The 23,580-nt window shown below is 47.3% G+C and overlaps 1 pseudogene; it reads left to right on the forward strand.

The window, feature by feature from the left end:
- Positions 1–17,726: 17,726 nt before the first annotated feature.
- Positions 17,727–23,580, forward strand: part of LOC132395226 (adenosine receptor A2b-like) — a 35,600-nt pseudogene continuing 29,746 nt past the window's right edge.

Consider the following 23,580-nt stretch of genomic DNA (forward strand, 5'->3'; position numbering starts at 1 on the left):
TCTGTGTGGTCAGTTCTAGGTTAGTGAGGTCAGTTCTATAAGATCATGAGACACGGGAGCAGAATTAGGCCATTTGGCCCATCAAGTTTGCTCCACCATTCAATCATGGCTGATCCATTTTCCCCTCCTCAGCCCCACTCCCTGGCCTTCTCTCTGTAACTATTGACACTGTGTCCATTCAAGAACCGATCAAGCTCTGCCTTAAATACACCGAACAAACTGGCCTCCACAGCTGCATGTGGCAACAAATTCCACAAATTCACCACCCTCTGGCTAGAGAAATTTCTCTGCAACTCTGTTTTAAATGGATGCCCCTCTATCCTGAGGCTATGCCCTCTTGTCCTTTTCTCCTCCATCATGGGAAACATCCTTTCCATATCTACTCTGTCTAGGCCTTTCAACATTTGGACGGTTTCGATGAGATCTCTTCCCTTCATCCTTCTGAATTCCAGCAAGTACAGGCCCAGAGCCATCAAACGTTCCTCGTATGAAAACCCTTCCATTCCCGGAATCATTCTAGTGAACATCCTCCGAACCCTCTTCAATGCCAGCACATCTTTTAACACCATAAGACACAGGAGCAGGATTAGGCCATTCAGCCCATCACATCCGCTCTGCCATTTCATCATGGATAATCCCAGATCCCATTCAACCCCATACACCTGCCCTCTAACCATATCCCTTGATGCCCTGACCAATCAGAAATCTATCAACTTCTGCTTTGAATGTACCCACAGACCCAGCCTCTGCCTTGGTCTGTGGCAGAGCATTCCATAGATTCACCACTCTTTGGTAAAAAAAAATTCCTCTTTACTTCTTTTCTAAAAGGTCACCCCTCAATTTTGAGACGTTGCCCTCCAGTTCTGGATACCATCACCAGAGGAAACATTCTCTCCATATCCACCTTACTTAGTCCTTTCAACATCAGAAAGTTTCAATGAGATCCTGGCACATTCTTCTAAATTCCAGTAAGTACGGGCCCAAAGCTGCCAAACACTCTTCATATATTAACCCCTGAGATCAACAATATTGTTAAGGAAGTGTGTGGTGTGTTGCCATTCATCAACCGAGGGATTGAGTTTAAGAGACGAGAGGTAATGTTTCAGCTATATAGGACCCTGGTCAGACCCCACTTGGAGTACTGTGTTCAGTTCTAGTCACCTCACTACAGGAAGGATGGGGATACTATAGAAAGAGTGCAGAGGAGATTTACAAGGATGTTGCCTGGATTGGGGAGCATGCCTTATGAGAATAGGTTGAGTGAATTTGGGCCTTTTCTCCTTGGAGTGACGGAGAATGAGAGGTGACCTGAAAGAGGTGTATAAGGTGATGAGGGGCATTGATCGTGTGGATAGTCAGAAGCTTTTCCCCAGGACTGAAATGGCTAACATGAGGGGGAGTAGTTTTAAGGTGCTTGGAAATAGGTACAGGGGGATGTCAGGGGTAAGTTTTTCACACAGAGAGTGGTGAATGCGTGGAATGCACTGTTGGTGATGGCGGTGGAGGTGGATACAATAGGGCCTTTTAGGAGACTCTTAGGTACATGGAGCTTAGAAAAATAGAGGACTATGTAGGAGGGAAATTCTAGGCAGTTTCTAGAGTAGGTTACATGGTTGGCACAACATTGTGGGCCGAAGGGCCTGTAATGTGCTGTAGATGCCCATGTTCTATGTCCTATATTCTAACATTGCATTTGCCTTCTTTACCACAGTCTCAACTTGTGAATTAACCTTCTGGGGTCTGGCACAAGGGCTCCCAGGTCCCTCTGCACCTCTGATGGTTGAATTTTCTCCCCATTTAGATAATAGTCTACACTATTGTTCCTTTTACCAAAATGCATTATCATACATCTTCCAACACTGTTCTATCTGCCATATTTTTTCCCATCCTTGCAAGTCTAAGTCCTGCTACAATTGCATTGCTAGCCACCATCCGCAAACTTTGCCACAAAGCCATCAATTCCATGATCTAAATCACTGACAAACAATGTGAAAAGTAGCAGTCCCAATACTGACCCCTAAGGAACACCACAACTCACTGGCAGCCATCCAGAAAAGGCCCCTTTTATTCCCACTTGCTGCTCCCTGCCTGTCAGCCATTCCTCTATCCATGTCAGTATATTTCCTGGAACGCCATAGTATTTTATCTTGTTAAACAGCCTCATGTGATACTTCACTTATCAAAACCAAAGTAAATGATATCCACTGTCCACCTTGCTTGTTACCTCCTTGAGGAACTCTAATGGATTTGTCAGGCAAGATCTTTCATGCTGACTTTGACTTATTTTAGCATTAATCTCCAAGTACCCCAAAACCTTGACCTTAATAATAAACTCCAACACACTACAAACCACTGAGGTTAGGGAACTGGCCTATAATTTTCTCTCTTTTGCCTTCCTCCCTTCTTAATGAGTGGAGTGACATTTGCAATCTTCCAGTCCTCCAGGACCATATGAGAATCAAGTGATTTTTGAATCAGGACCAGTGCATCCATTATCTCTTCAGCAACCTGTCTCAGGATTCTGGGATGTAGTCCATCTGGTCCAGGTGACTTATCCACCTTCAGACCTTTCAGTTTCCCTGGCATTCACTCCTGCTCCCTGATGCTCACTGACCTCTGCCATACAGCTAGTATCTCCCACATTAACGAATGAAGCAAAGTACTTGTTAAGTTCATCTGCCATTTCTTTGTTCCCCATTACCAGCTCACCAACATAATTTTCCAGTGATCCGATAGCAACTCTCATCTCCCTTTTACTCTTTATATAACTGAAAAAAGATTTGGTATCCTGCTTTGTATTATTGGCTAGCTTGCCCTCATATTTCAACTTTTCCCTTCTTATAGCTTTTTAGTTGTCTTTTAAAAGCCTCCCAATCATCCAACTTCCCAGTCAGTTTTGCGACCTTGTATGCCCTTTCCTTGGCTTTAATGCAGTCCTTAACTTCCCTTGTCAGCCACAGCTGCCTAGCCCTGCTGTTTGAGAACTTCTCCTGTGGGATATATCTATCCTGCGCCTTGTGAACTATTCCCAGAAACTTCTGCCACCTCTTTTCTGCCGTCATCCCAGTCAGTATCCTCCTTCAATCAAGCTGGGCAAACTCCTATCTGACGTCTCTGTAATTTCCTTTATTCCATTGCAATACTGATATACTGTACATGACTTATGCTTCTCCCTTTCAAATTTCTGAGATAAGCAGCCCAAAGCTATTCGTAATACACAAGGTGAGGCCTCACCAGTGCCCTATAAAGCCTCAGCATCACATCCCTGCCCTTATATTAAAGACCCCGTGAATGAATGCTAACATTTCATTTGCCTTCCTCACCACCAACTCAACCTGCAAGTTAACCTTCAGGGTGTTCTACACAAGGACTCCCAAGTCCCTTTGCATCTCAGATTTTTGGATTTTCTCCCCATTTAGACTTTAGTCTGCACATTTATTTATTTTACCAAAGTACTTGACCATGTATATTCCAACATTGCATTACATTTGCCACTTTCTTGCCCATTCTCTTAATATGTCTAAGCCTTCCTGTTTCCTCAATACTACCAGCCCCTCCACCAATCTTCGTACCATCTGCAAACTTGGCAACAAAGCCATCTATTCCATCATCTAAATCATTTATATACAGGATATAAAGAAGTGGTCCCAACACCAACCCCTGCAGAACACCACTAGTCACTGGCAGCCAAGCAGGCAAGGATCCTTTAATTCCCACTCGCTGCCTCCTACCAATCAGCCAATGCTCTAACCATGTTAGTAACTCTCCTGTAATATTATGGGCTCTTAACTTGGTAAGCAGCTTCATGTGTGGCACCTTGTCAAAGGCCTTCTGAAAATCCAAATATACATCTACTGCATCCTACTTGTAATCTCATCAAAGAATTCTAACAGGTTTGTCGGGCAAGATATTCCCTCAAGGAAACCATGCAGAGTTTGTCCTATATTGCCCTGTGTCACCAAGTACTTCATAACCTCATCCTTAACAATTGACAATTTAGTGTGGTAAGTACTGGGTTGGTGAGGTCAGTCCCGGGTTGGTGTGGTCAATTCCATGATGGTTTGGTCAGTCCCAAGTTTGGTGTGGTCAGTCCCGGGTTGGTGTGGTCAGTCCCAGATTTGGTTGCTCAGTTCCAGTTTAGTCTGGTCAGTCCCAAGTTTGACGTGCTCAGTCCCAGGTTGGTGTTGTCAGTCCCAGGTTGGTGTTGTCAGTCCCAGGTTAGTGTGTGCAGGTTTGTGTGGTCAGTCCCATGTTGGTCCAGTCAGTCCCAGGTTAGTGTGTGCAGGTTGGTGTGGTCAGTCCCAGATTTGGTTGCTCAGTTCCAGTTTAGTCTGGTCAGTCCCAAGTTTGATGTGCTCAGTCCCAGGCTGGTGTTGTCAGTCCCAGGTTGGTCCAGTCAGTCCCAGGTTAGTGTGTGCAGGTTGGTGTGGTCAGTCCTGGGTTTAGTGTGGTCAGACCCAGGTTGGTGTGGTCAGTCTCAGATTGGTGTGGCCAGCCCCAGGTTAGTGTGGTCAGTCCTGGATTAGAGTGGTCAGTCTGTGGTTGGTGTGGACAGTATAGAGTTACTGTTGTCAGTGCAGGATTTGCTATGGTCAGTACAGAGTTTGTTTGGTCAGTCTAACATTAGTATGGTTATTGCTGGGTTAGTGTGGTCAGATCAGAGTTGGTGTGGTCAATTCAAGTTTGGTGTGCTCAGTACCATGTTGGTCTGGTCAGTCCCAGGTTGGTGTTGTCAGTCCTAGTTTAGTGTGGTCTGTCCTAAGTTAATGCGGACTGTTCTGGGTTGGTGTGGTCATTCCAGCGTCCACACCAATCTAGTGTAACACGGTGTAAGGTTTCACTGCTAATGTAATGGTTTCCCTGTAAAGTTCCACGGCTAATGTAATGGTTTCTCTGTAGCAGCAATGTTTGGATTATGACTAGAAATAACGGAGCATGTTAGTCAATGAGTAGGATGCTGTTCTTTCTTGTGTGTCTGGGAGCCGGGAATTTGCGGTCTTTGGCCGGGGAGAGATGAGGAGAGAAGATGCAAGTGGAGAGAGTTGGTAGACCGCTGGATAGAGTGGACTTGGAGCGAGGGTACGAAGGTCAGCGAAGGTCAGAGGAGGTCGATGGTGGACAAATAGCATTATTAGTGAGCTCCAGTGTTGCGCATTAGACTGTTTCATGAGAATGGGTCCCTTTTCTCTCTTGATTTCTTTACTAAACATATAATCAAATTAAGAATTATAAAGCTCAATCGTTTAATCATATATTGGTACTGTTTGTTATTTTGTGGCACTGATTTGTAACAGGGGACACATGGTGCAGTATCCGCCCAAATGAGATTTCTTAAGTTTGGCCAGGTCGGGGGGGGGGGGGCCGAATCTATCATCTCCTATATTAAGCAGCTAGCCAAAGCAAGAGTTACACTAGCATTAGTGTGGTTATTTCTGGGTTAGCATGCTCAGTCCAGGGTTGGTGTGGTCAGTACCAGCTTAGTGTGGTCAGCTACCAAACAATATTGAAGTGGATAGTAAAATATTTTTCAAGGTGTAAAAAATAAGAGATGAGAGTGAATACAGGACCACTAGAAAAAATGGCCAGAGATGTAATAACGGGGGACAAGGGGATGGCTGTTGAACTAAATGAGTATTTTGCATCAGTCTTCGTCATGGAAACACTAGCAGTGTGCAGATGCTGAAGTGTGAGAGGGACGAGAAGTGAGTGCAGTTACTATCACAAGGGAGAAGGTGCTCAAAAAGCTGAAACACCTAAGGGTACATAAGTTACCTGGACTAGGTGAACTGCACCCTAGGGTTCTGAAAGAGTTAGTGGTCAAGATTGTGGAGGATTAGTAATGATCTTCCAAAAATCATTGGACTCTGTGGTGCTAGAGAACAGGAAAATGGCAAATGTCACTCCACTCTTTAAAAAATGAGGGAGGCGGCAGAAAGAAAATTATAGACCAGTTAGCCTGACTTCAGTGGTTGGGAAGATATTGGAGTCAATTGTTAAGGACGAGGTGATGGAGTACTTGGTGACGCAGGACAAGATAGTACAAAGTCAGCATGATTTCCTTCAGGGAAAATCCTGCCTGACAAACCTGTGGAATTCTTTGAGGAGATTACAAGTAGGATAGATAAAGGGGATGCAGTGGATGTTGAATATTTGGACTTTCAGAAGGCCTTTGACAAGGTGCCACATATGAGGCTGCTTACCAAGTTAAGAGCCCATGGTATTACAGCTAAGTTACTAACATGGTTAGAGCATTGGCTGATTGGTAGGAGGCAGCAACTGGCAATAAAAACATCCTTGTCTGGTTGTCTGCCAGTGACTAGTGGTGTTCTGCAGGGGTCAGTGTTGGGACCACTTCTTTTTATGCTGTATACAAATGATTTAGATGAAGGAATAGATACCTTTTTTTGCTAAGTTTGCAGATGATACGAAGATTGGTGGTGGGGCAGGTAGTGTTGAGGAAACAAGTAGGATGGAGAAGGACTTAGAGAATGGGCAAGAAAGTGGCAAATGAAATATAATGTTGGAAAATGCATGGTCATGTACTTTGGTCAAAGAGATAAACGTGCAGATTATTTTCTAAATGGGGAGAAAATCCAAAAATCTGATATGCAAAGGGACTTGGGAGTCCTTGTGCAGAACACTCTAAAGATTAACTTGCAGGTTGAGTCAGTGGTGAGGAAGGCAAATGCAATGTTAGCATTCATTTCAGGAATTCTAGTATACAAGAGCAGGGATGTGATGCGAAGGCTTTATAAAGTACTGGTGAGGCCTCACCTTGAGTATTATTAATAGTTCTGGGCTCCTCTTCTAAGGAAAGATGTACTGGCATTGGAGAGGGTTCAGAGGAGGCTCACAAGGTTAATTCTGGGAATGGAAGGGAGGAGACTGAGAAGGGGGGGAAAGGATCAGCCATGATTAAATGGCTGAGCAGACTCCATGGGCCAAATGGTCTAATTCTTCTCCTATGTCTTATGGTCTTACGGTCCTGGATTACTGCGGTCAGTCCTGGCTTAGAGTAGTCAGTATAGAGCTATTGTGGTCAGTGCAGGGTTGGCTTGGTCAGTCTAAGGTTTGTGTGGTCAGTTCCAAGTTGGTGTTGTCAATCCTAGTTTAGTGTGGTCAGTACTGGGTTGGTGTGGTCAGTCCCAGGTTAGTGTTGTTAATCCTGCTTTGGTGTGGTCAGTCCTGGGTTGGTGTGATCCATGCTGGGTTAGTTTGGTCAGTCCCAAGTTGGTGTGGGCAGCCCCAGTTTCATGTGGTCAGTCCCAGGTTAGTGTGCTTAGTTCTGGGTTAGAGTGGTCAGTCCAAGGTTGATGTGGTCTGTCACAGGTTGGCGTGGTCAGTACTGCTTTTGTGTGGGCAGCTCAGCATTGGTGTGGTCAGTGTGATCAGTCCTGTGTTGGTGAGGTTAGTCCCATGTTGGTATGGTCAGTCCCGGATCAGTGTGGTCAGTCCTGTGTTGGTGTGGTCAGTCCCAGATCAGTGTGGTCAGTCCTGAGTCAGTGTGGTCTGTCCCGGATCAGTGGTGTCAGTCCCGAATCAGTGTGGTCAGTCCCGGATCAGTGGGGTCAGTCCCGAATCAGTGTGGTCAGTCCCGGATCAGTGTGGTCAGTCCTGAATCAGTGTGGTCAGTCCTGGATCAGTGTGGTCAGTCCTGAATCAGTGTAGTCAGTCCTGAATCAGTGTGGTCAGTCCCGGATCAGTGTGGTCAGTCCCGGATCAGTGTGGTCAGTCCTGAATCAGTGTGGTCAGTCCCGGATCAGTGTGGTCAGTCCTGAATCAGTGTGGTCAGTCCTGAATCAGTGTGGTCAGTCCCGGATCAGTGTGGTCAGTCCTGAATCAGTGTGGTCAGTCCCAGATCAGTGTGGTCAGTCCCGGATCAGTGTGGTCAGTCCTGAATCAGTGTGGTCAGTCCTGAATCAGTGTAGTCAGTCCCGGATCAGTGTGGTCAGTCCCGGATCAGTGTGGTCAGTCCCGGATCAGTGTGGTCAGTCCTGGATCAGTGTGGTCAGTCCCGGATCAGTGTGGTCAGTCCCAGATCAGTGTGGTCAGTCCTGAATCAGTGTGGTCAGTCCCAGATCAGTGTGGTCAGTCCCAGATCAGTGTGGTCAGTCCTGAATCAGTGTGGTCAGTCCTGGATCAGTGTGGTCAGTCCCGAATCAGTGTGGTCAGTCCCGGATCAGTGTGGTCAGTCCCAGATCAGTGTGGTCAGTCCTGAATCAGTGTGGTCAGTCCCGGATCAGTGTGGTCAGTCCTGAATCAGTGTGGTCAGTCCCAGATCAGTGTGGTCAGTCCTGAATCAGTGTGGTCAGTCCCGGATCAGTGTGGTCAGTCCCGGATCAGTGTGGTCAGTCCTGAATCAGTGTAGTCAGTCCTGAATCAGTGTGGTCAGTCCCGGATCAGTGGGGTCAGTCCCGAATCAATGTGGTCAGTCCTGAATCAGTGTGGTCAGTCCTGAATCAGTGTGGTCAGTCCCAGATCAGTGTGGTCAGTCCTGAATCAGTGTGGTCAGTCCTGGATCAGTGTGGTCAGTCCTGAATCAGTGTGGTCAGTCCCGGATCAGTGTGGTCAGTCCCAGATCAGTGTGGTCAGTCCCAGATCAGTGTGGTCAGTCCTGAATCAGTGTGGTCAGTCCTGGATCAGTGTGGTCAGTCCTGAATCAGTGGAGACAGTCCTGAATCAGTGTGGTCAGTCCCGGATCAGTGTGGTCAGTCCCGAATCAGTGTAGTCAGTCCTGAATCAGTGTGGTCAGTCCCGGATCAGTGTGGTCAGTCCTGAATCAGTGTGGTCAGTCCCGGATCAGTGTGGTCAGTCCCGGATCAGTGTGGTCAGTCCTGAATCAGTGTAGTCAGTCTCAGATCAGTGTGGTCAGTCCTGGATCAGTGGGATCAGTCCTGAATCAGTGTGGTCAGTCCCGGATCAGTGTGGTCAGTCCTGTGTTGGTGTGGTCAGTCCTGTGTTGGTGTGGTCAGTCTTGTGTTGGTGTGGTCAGTCCTGTGTTGGTGTGGCCAGTCCTGTGTAATGTGGTGAGTCTGGGGTTACTGTGGTCAGTCCCAAGTTAGTGCGTTCAGTCCTGGGTTAGTATGCTCAGTCCTGGATTAGTGTGGTTAGTCCCAGGTTAGTGTGGCCATTACTGGGTTGAGGTTGTCAGTCCTAAGTTTGGTGTGGTTTGTCCCAGGTTTGATGTGATCAGTCACAGGTTAGTGTGGTCAGTCCCAGTTTAGCGTGGTCTGTCCTGGATTAGGGTGGTCAGAGTAGAGTTACTGTGGTCAGTGACAGGTTAGTATGCTCAGTCCTGGGTTAGTGTGGTCAGTCCCAGTTTAGTGTGGTCAGTACTGGGTTGGTGTGTTAAATCCTGGGTTACTGTGGTCAGTTATGGGTTGGTGTTGTCTGTCCTGGATTAGAGTGGTCAGTCTGCGGTTGGTGTGGTCAGTGCAGAGTAACTATAGTCAGTACTGGGTTAGTGCGGTCAGTCCTAGGCTACTGTGGTCAGTCCCAGTTTCATGTGGTCCATCCCAGAGTAGTGTGGTCTGTCCTGGATTAGAGTGGTCAGTCTGGAGTTTGTGTGATCAGTGTTGGGTTACTGTGGTCAGTATAGAGTTAGTGTGATCAGTGCTGGGTTAGTGTGGCTAGTTGTGGGTTGGTGAGGCCAGTCCCAGTTTAGTGTGGTCAGTACCAGGTTGGTGTGGTAAATCCTGGGTTAGAGTGGTCAGTCCCAGGTTACTGTGGTCAGTCCGAGTTTAGTGAGTTATATCCCAGGTTGGTTTGGTCATTTCCAGGTTGAGAAAACTTGGTCTTTTCTCCTTGGAGCAGTGGTGGATGGGAGGTGGCCTGACAGAGGTGTATAAGATAATGAGAGGCATTGATCATGTGGAAAAAAGTCAGGCTTTTTTCCCAGGGCTGAAATGGCTAACGTGAGAGGGCACAGTTATAAGGTGCTTGGAAGTAGGTACAGAGGAGAAGTCAGGGGTAAGTTTCTTTTACGCAGAGGGTGGTGAGTGTGTGGAATGGGCTGTCGGCAATGGGGGTGGAGGCAGATATAATAGGGTGTTTTAAGAGGCTCAGATAGGTACATGGAGCTTAGAAAAATAGAGGGATTTGTGGTAGGATAATTCTAGGCAGTTTCTAGAGTGGGTTCCATGGGCTGAAAGGCCTGTAATGTGCTGTAAATTTCTAAGTATCTGTGTTAGTGAGTTCAGTCCTGGGTTGGTGAGGTCATTCCTGGATTGATATGGCCAGTACCGGGTTGGTGTGACAGTCTGTGTGTGGATGTGTGTCTGTGGATCACTGTGTGTGTGTGTGAATGTGTGTCTGTGGGTGACAGTGTGTCCTGTGTGGATAGTTGACTGGGTGTATGGGTGACAGTGTATGTGTGGATGTGTGACTGTGTGTGTGTGTGGATGTGTGTCTCGGGGTGACACTGTGTGTGGATGTTTGACTGTGTGTGTGTCTGGGGGTGAGACTGTGTGTGTGGATGTGAGACTGTGTGTGTGTGTGTGTGTGGATGTGTGACTCTGTGTGTGTGTGTGGATGTGTGTCTAGGGGTGACACTGTGTGTGTGTGTGACTGGGGGTGACACTGTGTGTGTGGATGTGTGACTGTGTTTGTGTGTGGATGTGTGACTGTGTGTGTGTGTGTGTGTGTGTGTGTAGATGTGTGTCTGGGGGTGACACTGTGTGTGTGGATGTGTGACTGTGTGCGTGTGTGTGGATGTGTGTCTGGGGTGACACTGTCTGTGGATGTATGACTGTGTGTGTGTGTGGAAGTGTGACTCTGTGTGTGTCTGGGGGTGACACTGTGTGTGTGTGTGTCTGGGGGTGACACTGTGTGTGTGGGTGTGTGACTCTGTGTGTGTGACTGTGTGTGTGTGTGGATGTATGTCTGGGGGTGACACTGTCTGTGGATGTATGACTGTGTGTTTGTGTGTGTGTGTGCGTGTGCGTGTGTGTGTGTGTGTGTGTGTGTGTGTGTGGAAGTGTGACTGTGTGTGTGTCTGGGGGTGACACTGTGTGTGTGGATGTGTGACACTGTGTGTGTGTGTGGATGTGTGTGTGTGTGGATGTGTGACTGTGTGTGTGTGTGTCTGGGGGTGACACTGTGTGTGTGGGTGTGTGACTCTGTGTGTGTGACTGTGTGTGTGTGTGGATGTATGTCTGGGGGTGACACTGTCTGTGGATGTATGACTGTGTGTTTGTGTGTGTGTGTGCGTGTGTGTGTGTGTGTGTGTGTGTGTGTGTGTGTGGAAGTGTGACTGTGTGTGTGTCTGGGGGTGACACTGTGTGTGTGGATGTGTGACTGTGTGTGTTTGTGTGTGGATGTGTGTGTGTGTGGATGTGTGACTGTGTGTGTGTTTGAATGTGTGTCTGGGGGTGACACTGTGTGTGTGGATGAGTGACTGTGAGTGTTTGTGAGTGACTGTGTGTGTGTGTGGATGTGTGACTGTGTGTGTTTGTGTGTGGATGTGTGACTGTGTGTGTGTGTGTGGATGTGTGACTGTGTGTGTGTTTGGATGTGTGTCTGGGGGTGACACTGTGTGTGTGGATGTGTGACTGTGTGGATGTGTGACTCTGTGTGTGTGTCTGGGAGTGACACTGAGTGGATGTGTGACTGTGTGTGTGTTTGAATGTGTGTCTGGGGGTGACACTGTGTGTGTGGATGTGTGACTGTGTGTATTTGTGTGTGGATGTGTGTGTGTGTGGATGTGTGTGTGTGTGGATGTGTGACTGTGTGTGTGTTTGAAAGTGTGTCTGGGGTTGACACTGTCTGTGGATGTGTGACTGTGTGTGTGTTTGAATGTGTGTCTGGGGGTGACACTGTTTGTGGATGAGTGACTGTGAGTGTTTGTGAGTGGATGTGTGACTGTGTGTGTGTGTGTGTGTGTGGATATGTGACTGTGTGTGTGTTTGGATGTGTGTCTGGGGGTGACACTGTGTGTGTGGATGTGTGACTCTGTGTGTGTGTGTGTGTGTGACTCTGTGTGTGTGTCTGGGGGTGACACTGAGTGGATGTGTGACTCTGGGTGTGTGTGCGGATGTGTGACTGTGTGTGTGTGTGTGTGTGTGTGTGTGGATGTGTGTCTGGGGGAGACTGTGTGTGTTTGTGTGTGTGTCTGGGGGTGACACTGTGTGTTTGGATGTGTGACTGTGTGTGTTTGTGTGTGGATGTGTGACTCTGTGTGTGTGTGTGTGGATGTATGTCTGGGGGTGACACTGTCTGTGGATGTATGACTGTGTGTTTGTGTGTGTGTGCGTGTGTGTGTGTGTGTGTGTGGAAGTGTGACTGTGTGTGTGTCTGGGGGTGACACTGTGTGTGTGGATGTGTGACTGTGTGTGTTTGTGTGTGGATGTGTGTGTGTGTGGATGTGTGACTGTGTGTGTGTTTGAATGTGTGTCTGGGGGTGACACTGTGTGTGTGGATGAGTGACTGTGAGTGTTTGTGAGTGACTGTGTGTGTGTGTGGATGTGTGACTGTGTGTGTGTGGATGTGTGACTGTGTGTGTTTGTGTGTGGATGTGTGACTGTGTGTGTGTGTGTGTGTGTGTGGATGTGTGACTGTGTGTGTGTTTGGATGTGTGTCTGGGGGTGACACTGTGTGTGTGGATGTGTGACTGTGTGGATGTGTGACTCTGTGTGTGTGTCTGGGAGTGACACTGAGTGGATGTGTGACTGTGTGTGTGTTTGAATGTGTGTCTGGGGGTGACACTGTGTGTGTGGATGTGTGACTGTGTGTATTTGTGTGTGGATGTGTGTGTGTGTGGATGTGTGACTGTGTGTGTGTTTGAAAGTGTGTCTGGGGTTGACACTGTCTGTGGATGTGTGACTGTGTGTGTGTGTGTGTGTGTGTGTGTGTGTGACTCTGTGTGTGTGTCTGGGGGTGACACTGAGTGGATGTGTGACTCTGGGTGTGTGTGCGGATGTGTGACTCTGTGTGTGTGTCTGGGAGTGACACTGAGTGGATGTGTGACTGTGTGTGTGTTTGAATGTGTGTCTGGGGGTGACACTGTGTGTGTGGATGTGTGACTGTGTGTATTTGTGTGTGGATGTGTGTGTGTGTGGATGTGTGTGTGTGTGGATGTGTGACTGTGTGTGTGTTTGAAAGTGTGTCTGGGGTTGACACTGTCTGTGGATGTGTGACTGTGTGTGTGTTTGAATGTGTGTCTGGGGGTGACACTGTTTGTGGATGAGTGACTGTGAGTGTTTGTGAGTGGATGTGTGACTGTGTGTGTGTGTGTGTGTGTGTGGATATGTGACTGTGTGTGTGTTTGGATGTGTGTCTGGGGGTGACACTGTGTGTGTGGATGTGTGACTCTGTGTGTGTGTGTGTGTGTGACTCTGTGTGTGTGTCTGGGGGTGACACTGAGTGGATGTGTGACTCTGGGTGTGTGTGCGGATGTGTGACTGTGTGTGTGTGTGTGTGTGTGTGTGTGTGTGTGTGGATGTGTGTCTGGGGGAGACTGTGTGTGTTTGTGTGTGTGTCTGGGGGTGACACTGTGTGTTTGGATGTGTGACTGTGTGTGTTTGTGTGTGGATGTGTGACTCTGTGTGTGTGTGTGGATGTATGTCTGGGGGTGACACTGTCTGTGGATGTATGACTGTGTGTTTGTGTGTGTGTGCGTGTGTGTGTGTGTGTGTGTGGAAGTGTGACTGTGTGTGTGTCTGGGGGTGACACTGTGTGTGTGGATGTGTGACTGTGTGTGTTTGTGTGTGGATGTGTGTGTGTGTGGATGTGTGACTGTGTGTGTGTTTGAATGTGTGTCTGGGGGTGACACTGTGTGTGTGGATGAGTGACTGTGAGTGTTTGTGAGTGACTGTGTGTGTGTGTGGATGTGTGACTGTGTGTGTGTGGATGTGTGACTGTGTGTGTTTGTGTGTGGATGTGTGACTGTGTGTGTGTGTGTGTGTGTGTGTGTGGATGTGTGACTGTGTGTGTGTTTGGATGTGTGTCTGGGGGTGACACTGTGTGTGTGGATGTGTGACTGTGTGGATGTGTGACTCTGTGTGTGTGTCTGGGAGTGACACTGAGTGGATGTGTGACTGTGTGTGTGTTTGAATGTGTGTCTGGGGGTGACACTGTGTGTGTGGATGTGTGACTGTGTGTATTTGTGTGTGGATGTGTGTGTGTGTGGATGTGTGACTGTGTGTGTGTTTGAAAGTGTGTCTGGGGTTGACACTGTGGATGTGTGACTGTGTGTGTGTGTGTGTGTGTGTGTGTGTGTGACTCTGTGTGTGTGTCTGGGGGTGACACTGAGTGGATGTGTGACTCTGGGTGTGTGTGCGGATGTGTGACTGTGTGTGTGTGTGTGTGTGTGTGTGGATGTGTGTCTGGGGGAGACTGTGTGTGTTTGTGTGTGGATGTGTGTGTGTGTGTGTGTGGATGTGTGACTGTGTGTGTTTGTGTGCATGTGTGTCTGGGGGTGACACTGTGTGTGTGGATGTGTGACTGTGTGTCTTTGTGTGTGGATGTGTGTGTGTGTGTGGATGTGTGACTGTGTGTGTTTGTGTGTGGATGTGTGACTGTGCGTGTGTTTGGATGTGTGTCTGGGGGTGACACTGTGTGTGTGGATGTGTGACTGTGTGTGTGTGTGTGTGTGGATGTGTGACTGTGTGTGTATGTGTGTGTGGATGTGTGATGTGTGACTGTGTTTGAGTGTGGATGTGTGACTATGTGTCTGTGTGTGTGTGTGCATGTGTGTCTGGGGGTGACACTGTGTGTGTGGATGTGTGACTGTGTGTGTGTGTGGATGTGTGACTGTGTGTGTTTGTGTGTGGATGTGTGACTCTGTGTGTGTGTGTGTGTGTGTGTGTGTGTGGCTGTGTGACTGTGTGTGTGTTTGGGTGTGTGTTTGGATGTGTGTCTGGGGGTGACACTGTGTGTGTGGATGTGTGACTGTGTGTGGATGTGTGACTCTGTGTGTGTGTGTGTGTGTGTGTGTGTGTGTGTGTGTGTGTGTGTGGATGTGTGTGGATGTGTGTCTGGGGGTGACACTGTGTGTGTGGATGTGTGACTGTGATTGTGTGTGTGTGGATGTGTGACTCTGTGTGTGTGTGCGTGTGTGACTCTGTGTGTGTGTCTGGGGGTGACACTGTCTGTGGATGCGTGACTGTGTGTGTGTGGAAGTGTGACTGTGTGTGTGTCTGGGGGTGACACTGTGGATGTGTGACTGTGTGTGTGTGTCTAGGGGTGACACTGTCTGTGGATGTGTGACTCTGTGTGTGTGTGTGTGTGTGTGTGTGTGTGGGGGGGGGGGGGGTAGATAGATAGATAACTTATTCATCCCCAAGGGGAAATTCAAACATTTTTCCAGTGTCCCATACACTTATTGTAGCAAAACTAATTACATACATTATTTAACTCAGTATAAATATGATATGCATCTAAAATCACCCTCCCAAAAAGCATTAATAAATAGCTTTTAAAAAGTTCTTAAATAGTTTACTAAAGTGCATTGAGTGGTAACTTAAGCTCAGTCCTAACCCCGGCACTTTAACATGTCTTGCCCCTGGTGGTTGAATTGTAGAGCCGAATGGCGTTGGGGAGTAGTGTTCTCTTCATCCTGTCTGAGGAGCATTGCATTGACAGCAACCTGCCGCTGAAGCTGCTTCTCTGTCTCTGGATGGTGCTGTGCAGAGGTTGTTCAGGGTTTTCCATGATTGACTGTAGCCTACTCAGCGCCCTCTGCTCTGCCACCGATGTCATACTCTCCAGTTCTGTGCCCACGACAGAGCCCGCCTTCCTTACCAGCTTATTAAGACGTGAGGCATCCCTCTTCTTAATGCTGCCTCCCCAGCACGCCACCACAAAGAAGAGGGCGCTCTCCACAACTGACCGATAGAGCATCTTCAGCATCTCACTACAAACATTGAATGACGCCAGCCTTCTGAGGAAGTACAGTCGACTCTGTGCTGTGGATGTGGGTGACACTGTCTGTGGATGTGTGACTCTGTGTGTGTGTGTGTGTGTGTGTGTGTGTGTGTGTGTGTGTGTGTGTGTGTGTGTGTGTGTGTGTGTGGATGTGTGACTGTGTGTGGATGTGTGTGTGTGTGTGTGTGTGTGTGTGGATGTGTGTGTGGATGTGTGACTGTGTGTGGATGTGTGACTGTGTGTGTGTGTGTGTGTGTGTGTGTGTGTGTGTGTGTGTGTGTGGAAGTGTGTCTGGGGGTGACACTGTCTGTGGATGCGTGACTGTGTGTGTGACTGTGATTGTGTGTGTGTGGATGTGTGACTCTGTGTGTGTGTGTGTGTGTGTGTGACTGTGATTGTGTGTGTGGATGTGTGACTCTGTGTGTGTGTGTGTGTGTGTGTGTGTGTGTGGAAGTGTGTCTGGGGGTGACACTGTCTGTGGATGCGTGACTGTGTGTGTGTCTGGGGGTGACACTGTCTGTGGATGCATGACTGTGTGTGTGTGTGTGTAAGTGTGACTGTGTGTGTGTGTCTGGGGGTGACAATGTCTGTGGATGTGTGACTCTGTGTGTGTGTGGAAGTTTGTCTGGGGGTGACACTGTCTGTGGATGTGGGACTGTGTGTGGAAGTGTGACTGTGTGTCTGTGGAAGTGTGTCTGGGGTGACACTGTCTGTGGATGTGTGACTCTGTGTGTGTGTGGAAGTTTGTCTGGGGGTGACACTGTCTGCGGATGCATGACTGTGTGTGTGTGTGTGTGTGTGGGGGGGGGGGGTGACACTGTCTGTGGATGTGTGACTCTGTGTGTGTGTGTGGAAGTGTGACTGGGGGTGACACTGTGTTCTGTGTGGTTCAACCATCCATCATACATTCAACGCTCACTTGAGTTCAGCTTCCTGAGGTTTGCAGTTCACATTGTATGAATTTCCTGTTGAAACCAGTTAAAATAGATGCACAGCAACTTCTTTTAAGAATCTCAGTCTGCTTAAAATAGCGTATGTGTGCTGTGAAGGAATTGTGGTTTGGGCTGACGGATTCTGCTAGTGACAGTGGAGCTGAGTTGCTGTCCTGAGGGTTCACACGAGTCCTGAATCATATGGACCGGGGGCTGCAGCAACAGCATCAATAGCCTACCACTCACTACCCAAGTCTTTCCCTGGGTTGTCCTCCCAGTGCAACACCTCACACTTGTCTGCATTAAATTCCATCTACCACATTTCAGCTCTTTTTCCCAGCTCTTCGGTAGTGCTTCTGCCTGAAACACTTTTCCATAGATGCAGCCTGGCCTGCTGAGTTCCTCCAGCATTTTGTGTCTGTTGCTTGCATTTCCAGCATCTGCAGAGCTTTTCTTGTTTGTGTCTTTCAGTACTAAGTGGGTATGGCAAGGGGTCAGCAGCTTCCTGCCCGTGCGAAGGCAGGAGATAACCAGGATCCAGCAGTTACGTCGGCCCGAGACGCACACAACCAATCAGTACACGATAAAGGTAGGCTTTCTGCTACTTGAGGGTGATCCCCAGAGGGAAGGGAACTTTTAAAGATTTGCACACATCCCCTTATGCTTGGAGGCACTTTTTACAGAATTGGATGTATCAGGGAAGTGGGATCCAAGCGGTCGCCCCTGGAGACGGAGAAAAAGGGAGAGAGAAAGGAAAGGAGTGTGAGTGAGTGAGAGAGAGAGAGAGAGAACACGGAGTGGGAGAGAGAGGAAACAGAGGGTGTGAGAGAGAGAGAGAGAGAGGAAACAGGGTATGAGAGCGGACGAGAAGGAGGAGAAAAAGGAGGGGAGGGAAGTAGACGGAGGGAGGGAGAGGTGGGAGTCGGGCTGCAAATGGGAGAACCACTCCGGCCAGCAACATGGGCTTACGTCATGCTGGAGTTGTTGATCGCCTTACTTGTTGGGAAACTTGCTGGTCTGCTGGTTTGTGGCTGCCAACAACAACCCTGAAGACTGCCACCAATTATTTTCTGGTGTCACTGGCGGTGGCCGATATCACGGTCAGAGCCTTCGCCATCACTATCAGCCTGGGGCTCGCCATTCCATTCCATCCTTGCCTGCTTCGTCCTCGTATTGACCCAGAGCTCCACCCTCAGCCTGCTCGGCTTGGCCATCGATCGCTATCTGGCAGTCAGCATCCACCTCAGGTAGGAATGGCCGAGTCTGCACAGCACAAACGAGTCCTACCCGGGCAGGTCCCCAGACCATCCCAGACCCAGATTGTCCTGCTGGAAGGCCTTAACTCTGCCAACCTGTTCAGAGTCCCGGTACAACCCAGAATGTACCTGACCAGGCAGGTTGAGGCCGCACAGTTGTGTATAGGGCCGGTGTTTATCCACAACCAGAAAGACTCCTTCTCACTATTACTGAATATTTAGAAAGATACAGAAAACCTACAGCACAATTCAGGCCCTTCAGCCCACAATGTTGTGCCGAACATGTCCCTACCTTAGCAATTACTAGTCTTACCCATAGCCCTCTATGTTTGTAAGAACCATGTACCTATCCAAAAGTCTCTTAAAAGACCCTATCCTATCTGCCTCTACCACCGTTTCCGGCAGTCCATTTTGTGTCCTCTTGTAGCAACCATATCAGCCCTGGGAAAAAGCCTCTGACTATCCACACAATCAATGCCTCTCATCATCTTATACACCTCTATCAGGTCACCTCTCATCTTCCGTCGCTCCAAGGAGAAAAGGCCAAGTTCACTCAACCTATTTTCCTAAGGCATGCTCCCCAATCCAGGCAACATCCTTGTAAATCTCCTCTGCACCCTTTCTATGGCTTCCACATCCTTCCTGTAGTGAGGTGACCAGAACTGAGCACAGTACTCCAAGTGGGGTCTGACCAGGGTCCTTTATAGCTGCAACATTAACTCTCAGCTCCTAAGTTCAATCCCATGATTGATGAAGGCCAATACACCATATGCCTTCTTAACCACACAGTCAACCTGCGCAGCAGCTTTGAGTGTCCTATGGACTTGGACCCCAAGATCCCCCTGACCCTCCACACTGCTAGGAGTCTTACCATTAATACCATATTCTGCCATCTTATTTGACCCACCAAAATGAACCACTTCACAGTTATCTGGGTTGAACACCATCTGCCACTTCTCAGCCCAGTTTTGCAACCTATCAATGTCCCGCTGTAAGCTCTGACAGCCCTCCACACTATCCATAACACCTCCAACCTTTGTGTCATCAACAAATTTACTAACCCATCCCTCCACTTCCTCATCCAGGTCATTTATAAAAATCATGAAGAGTAAGAGTCCCAGAACAGATCCCCGAGGCACTCCACAGGTCACTGACCTTTATGCAGAATATGACTTGTCTACAACCACTCTTTGCCTTCTGTGGGCAAGCCAGTTCTGGATCCACAAAGCAATGTCCCCTTGGATCCCATGCCTCCTTACTTTCTCAGTAAGCCTTGCATAGGGTACCTTATCAAATGCCTTGCTGAAATCCATATACACTCCATCTACTGCTCTTCCTTCATCAATGTGTTTAGTCACATCCTCAAAAAATTCATTTAGGATATGCTATAAAACAGAGTCTGGTACAATAGTCACCTCTATCTATGTCTTTGGTAGGTCGTATTAATGTTGTTAAAATGTATGTTCTCCCCAAATTTTTAAACCTATTTCAATCTATCCCAATTTTTATTCCTAAATCTTTTTTTGATTCCTTAGACTCTATTATTTTGTCATATCTGTGGCAGAATAAGCGCTCTAGAATTAATAAAATCCATCTCCAAAAATCTAAGAAAGAGGGTGGCATGGCTTTACCTAACTTTCGTTTATATTATTGGGCAGCTAATATACGTTGTGCTACCTTCTGGTCTTTCTTCCATGGCCAACCCGAATGCCCTAACTGGGTGGGGATGGAGCTGAGCTCCACTAAACAATTATCTATCTCTGCACTTCTTGGCTCTGCACTCCCTAGTAGTCTGCCCAGATCAATAGCTAATCCTCTTGTTAGACACACTTGGCGTATATGGGCTCAGATCAGGAAATGCTATGGTTTCCAGGGGTTTTCCGTTTCCAGCCCTATTGCTCATAATCACCTTTTTTTACCTACTACATACGATTCAGCATTCCAGGTTTGGTATAGGAAGGGCATTAGACATTTTGAAGATCTTTTCATTGATAATCACTTTGCTTCCTTTCAACAGCTCTCTGTTAAGTTCAATCTGCCCAATGCTCATTTTTTCAGATATCTCCAAATCCGACACTTTATTGCTCCTTTAATTCCTAACTTCCCTGAAATGCCTGCGAAAAATGCTATGGACCTATTTCTTTCCATGAATCCACTAGGTAAAGGCTTAATATCAATCATCCGAGATAAACTAGCAGCCTTACGACGGGCCCCCAAGGATAAAATCAAAATGGCCTGGGAGCAGGATTTAAATATCTCCTTATCTGAGGAGAGCTGAGATTCAGTTCTCAAATTGGTTAACTCAACCTCTCTTGGTTGAGTTAACCACTGCCTTTTACAGTTTAAGATTGTTCATAGAGCCCATATGTCTAAATCTAAACTATCTTGATTCTACCCTAGCGTTAGTCCGCTCTGTGATAAATGCAAGAGGGGCGTGGCCTCTCTCATCCATGTGTACTGGTTCTGTCCAAGCTTGGAGAAATTCTGGAAAGATGTCTTCACTACGTTATCGTGTATTCTGAATCAGCACCTAGAATCAAACCCCTTAATTGCTCTGTTCGGTTTTTGGGGCGAGACAGATTTATGTCTGGGTCCGACCAAATGCCGAATATTATCCTTTGCCTCTCTTCTGGCTAGACGCTTGATCCTCCTCAGATGGAGAGATGTTGCCCCGCCCACTCATGCTCAATGGCTTAACGACATCATGGCCTGTTTGGACCTCGAAAAAATTCATTATTCAGTTCTCAATTTGGATCTAAAGTTCCACAAGGTCTGGGGACCTTTTATCGAGTACTTTCATAACCTTCCTCTTGACTAGGGATTTTTTTTCTTTTCGGTCCCTTGCTTTCAGCTCCGTTTTTTTCTGGTAGAAGGCATTATTACCCTCTGTTGCTGAGTGTATTCACAGTCTGGGAGTTTGGCTGTCCTGACTTATACTCTCTATATTGTGTTGTGGTTGGTCTGGAGTTGCTGTTGTATTTTTTTCTTGTGTTGTGGGGCTTGGGGAGGACACTAAGCTTACTTGTCTTTAGTTTAGGTGCTTTTTTTTTTAGCATATTGTTATTGTATGCTTAACTTTGCACTGTTTTAATGTTCCTCATTGGGATTTGGGGTTTTTAATTTGTAAAATGTTTTGAAAAACTAATAAAAAATATTTTAAAAAAGGGAAAAAAAATTCAATTAGGCTCGTAAGGCATGACCTGCCCTTAACAAAGCCACGCTGACTATTCCTAATCATATTATACCTCTCCAAATGTTCATAAATCCTGCCTCTCAGGATCTTCTCCATCAGCTTACCAACCACTGAGGTAAGACTCACTGGTCTATAATTTCCTGTGCTACCTCTACTCCCTTTCTTGAATAAAGGTACAGTGTCCGCAACCCTCCAATCCTCCGGAACCTCACCCGTCCCCATTGATGATGCAAAGATCATTGTCAGAGGCTCAGCAATCTCCTCCCTCACCTCCCACAGTAGCCTGAGGTACATCTCATCTGGTCCCAGTGACTTATCCAACTTGATACTTTCCAAAAGCTCCAGCACATCCTCTTTCTTAATATCTACATGCTCAAGCTTTTCAGTCTGCTGCAAGTCATCACTACAATCACTAAGATCCTTTTCCATAGTGAATACTTAAGTAAAGTATTCATTAAGTACCTCTGCTATTTCCTCCGGTTCCATACACACTTTACCACTGTCACAATTGATAGGTCCTATTCTTTCACGTCCTATCCTCTTACTCTTCAGATACTCGTAGAATGCCTTGGGGTTTTCCTTAATTCTGCCCACCAAGACCTTCTCATGGCCCCATCTGCTAATTTCCTTTTTAAATTCTTTCCTGTTAGCTTTATAATCTTCTAGATCTCTAACATTACCTAGCACTCTGAACCTTTAGTAAGCTTTTCTTTCCTTCTTGACTGGATTTATACATCACGGTTCCTGGACCCCACCATAAATTCCCAGTCTCATTGGAACGTACCTATACAGAATTTTACACAAATATTCCCTGAATATTTGCTACATTTCTTCCGTACTTTTCCCTCAGAACATCTGTTTCCAGTTTTAGCTTCCAATTTCCTGCCTGATAGCCTCATAAGTCCCCTTACTCCAAATAAATGCTTTTCTAACTTGTCTGTTCCTAACTCTCTCCAATGCTATGGTAAAGGAGATAGAATTATGATCACTATCTCCAACATGCTCTCCCACTGAGAGATCTGACACCTGACCAGGTTCATTTCCCAATACCAGATCAAGTACAGTCTCTCCTCTTGTAGGCTTACCTACATATTGTGTCAAGAAACCTTCCTGAACACAACTAACAAACTCCACCCCATCTAAACCCCTTGTTCCATTGAGATGCTAATCGATATTTGGGAAATTAAAATATCTCATCACGCCAACTCTGTTATTATTACACCTTTCCAGGATCTGTTTCCCTATCTACTCCTCGATATCCCTGTTACTATTGGGCAGTTTATAAAAATCACCCAGTTAAGTTATTGACCCCTTCCTGTTCCTCATCTCCACCCACAGATACTCCGTAGACAATCCCTCCATGGCGTCCACCTTTTCTGTAGCTGTGACACTATCTCTGATCAACAGTGCCACACCCCCACCTCTTTTGCATCCCTCCCTGTCCTTTCTGAAACATCTAAATCCCAGCACTTGAAGTAACCATTCCTGTTCCTGAGCCATCAAAGTCTCTGTAATGGCCAAAACATCATAGCTCCAAGTACTGATCCACGCTCTAAGCTCATCTGCTTTGTTCAAAATACTCCTTGCGTTAAAATAGACAGATCTCAAACCATCGGTCTGAGCGCGTCCCTTCTCTAACCATATAACAATCACAGCACGGAAACAGGCCATCTCGGCCCTCCTAGTCTGTGCCAAACTCTTAATCTCACCTAGTCCCACCTACCTGCATTCAGCCCACAACCCTCCACTCCTTTCCTGTCCATATACCTATCCAATTTCTCTAGTACCTGCCTATCCTCCCTCACACACTGTCTACAAGCTTTCTCTATTTGTGAGCCAACCACCTCTTCCCCAGTCTCTTCAGTTTGGTTCCCACCCCCCAACAATTCTAGTTTAAACTCGCCCTGGTAGCCAGGATATTGGGCCCCCTGGGATTCAAGTGCAACCCGTCCTTTTTGTACAGGTCACACCTGCCCAAAAGAGGTCCCAATGATCCAGAAATCTGAATCCCTGCTCCAATCCTTCAGCCACTCATTTAACTTCCACCTCATTCTATTCCTATACTCACTGTCACGTGGCACAGGTAGTAATCCTGAGATTACTACCTTTGCGGTCTTACTTCTCAACTTCCTTCCTAGCTCCCTTTAGTCTTTTTACAGGACCTCTTCCCTTTTCCTACCTATGTCATTGGTACCAATATGTAGCACGACCCCTGGCTGTTCTCCCTCCCACCGCAGGATATCTTGAACGCAATCTGAAACATCCCGGATCCTGGCACCTGGGAGGCAAACTACCATCTGAGTTTCTTTCCTGTATCACAGAATCGCCTGACTGACCC

The sequence above is a fragment of the Hypanus sabinus genome, chromosome 6 (genome assembly GCF_030144855.1).
Source record: "Hypanus sabinus isolate sHypSab1 chromosome 6, sHypSab1.hap1, whole genome shotgun sequence".
NCBI classification, from domain to species: Eukaryota; Metazoa; Chordata; class Chondrichthyes; order Myliobatiformes; family Dasyatidae; genus Hypanus; species Hypanus sabinus.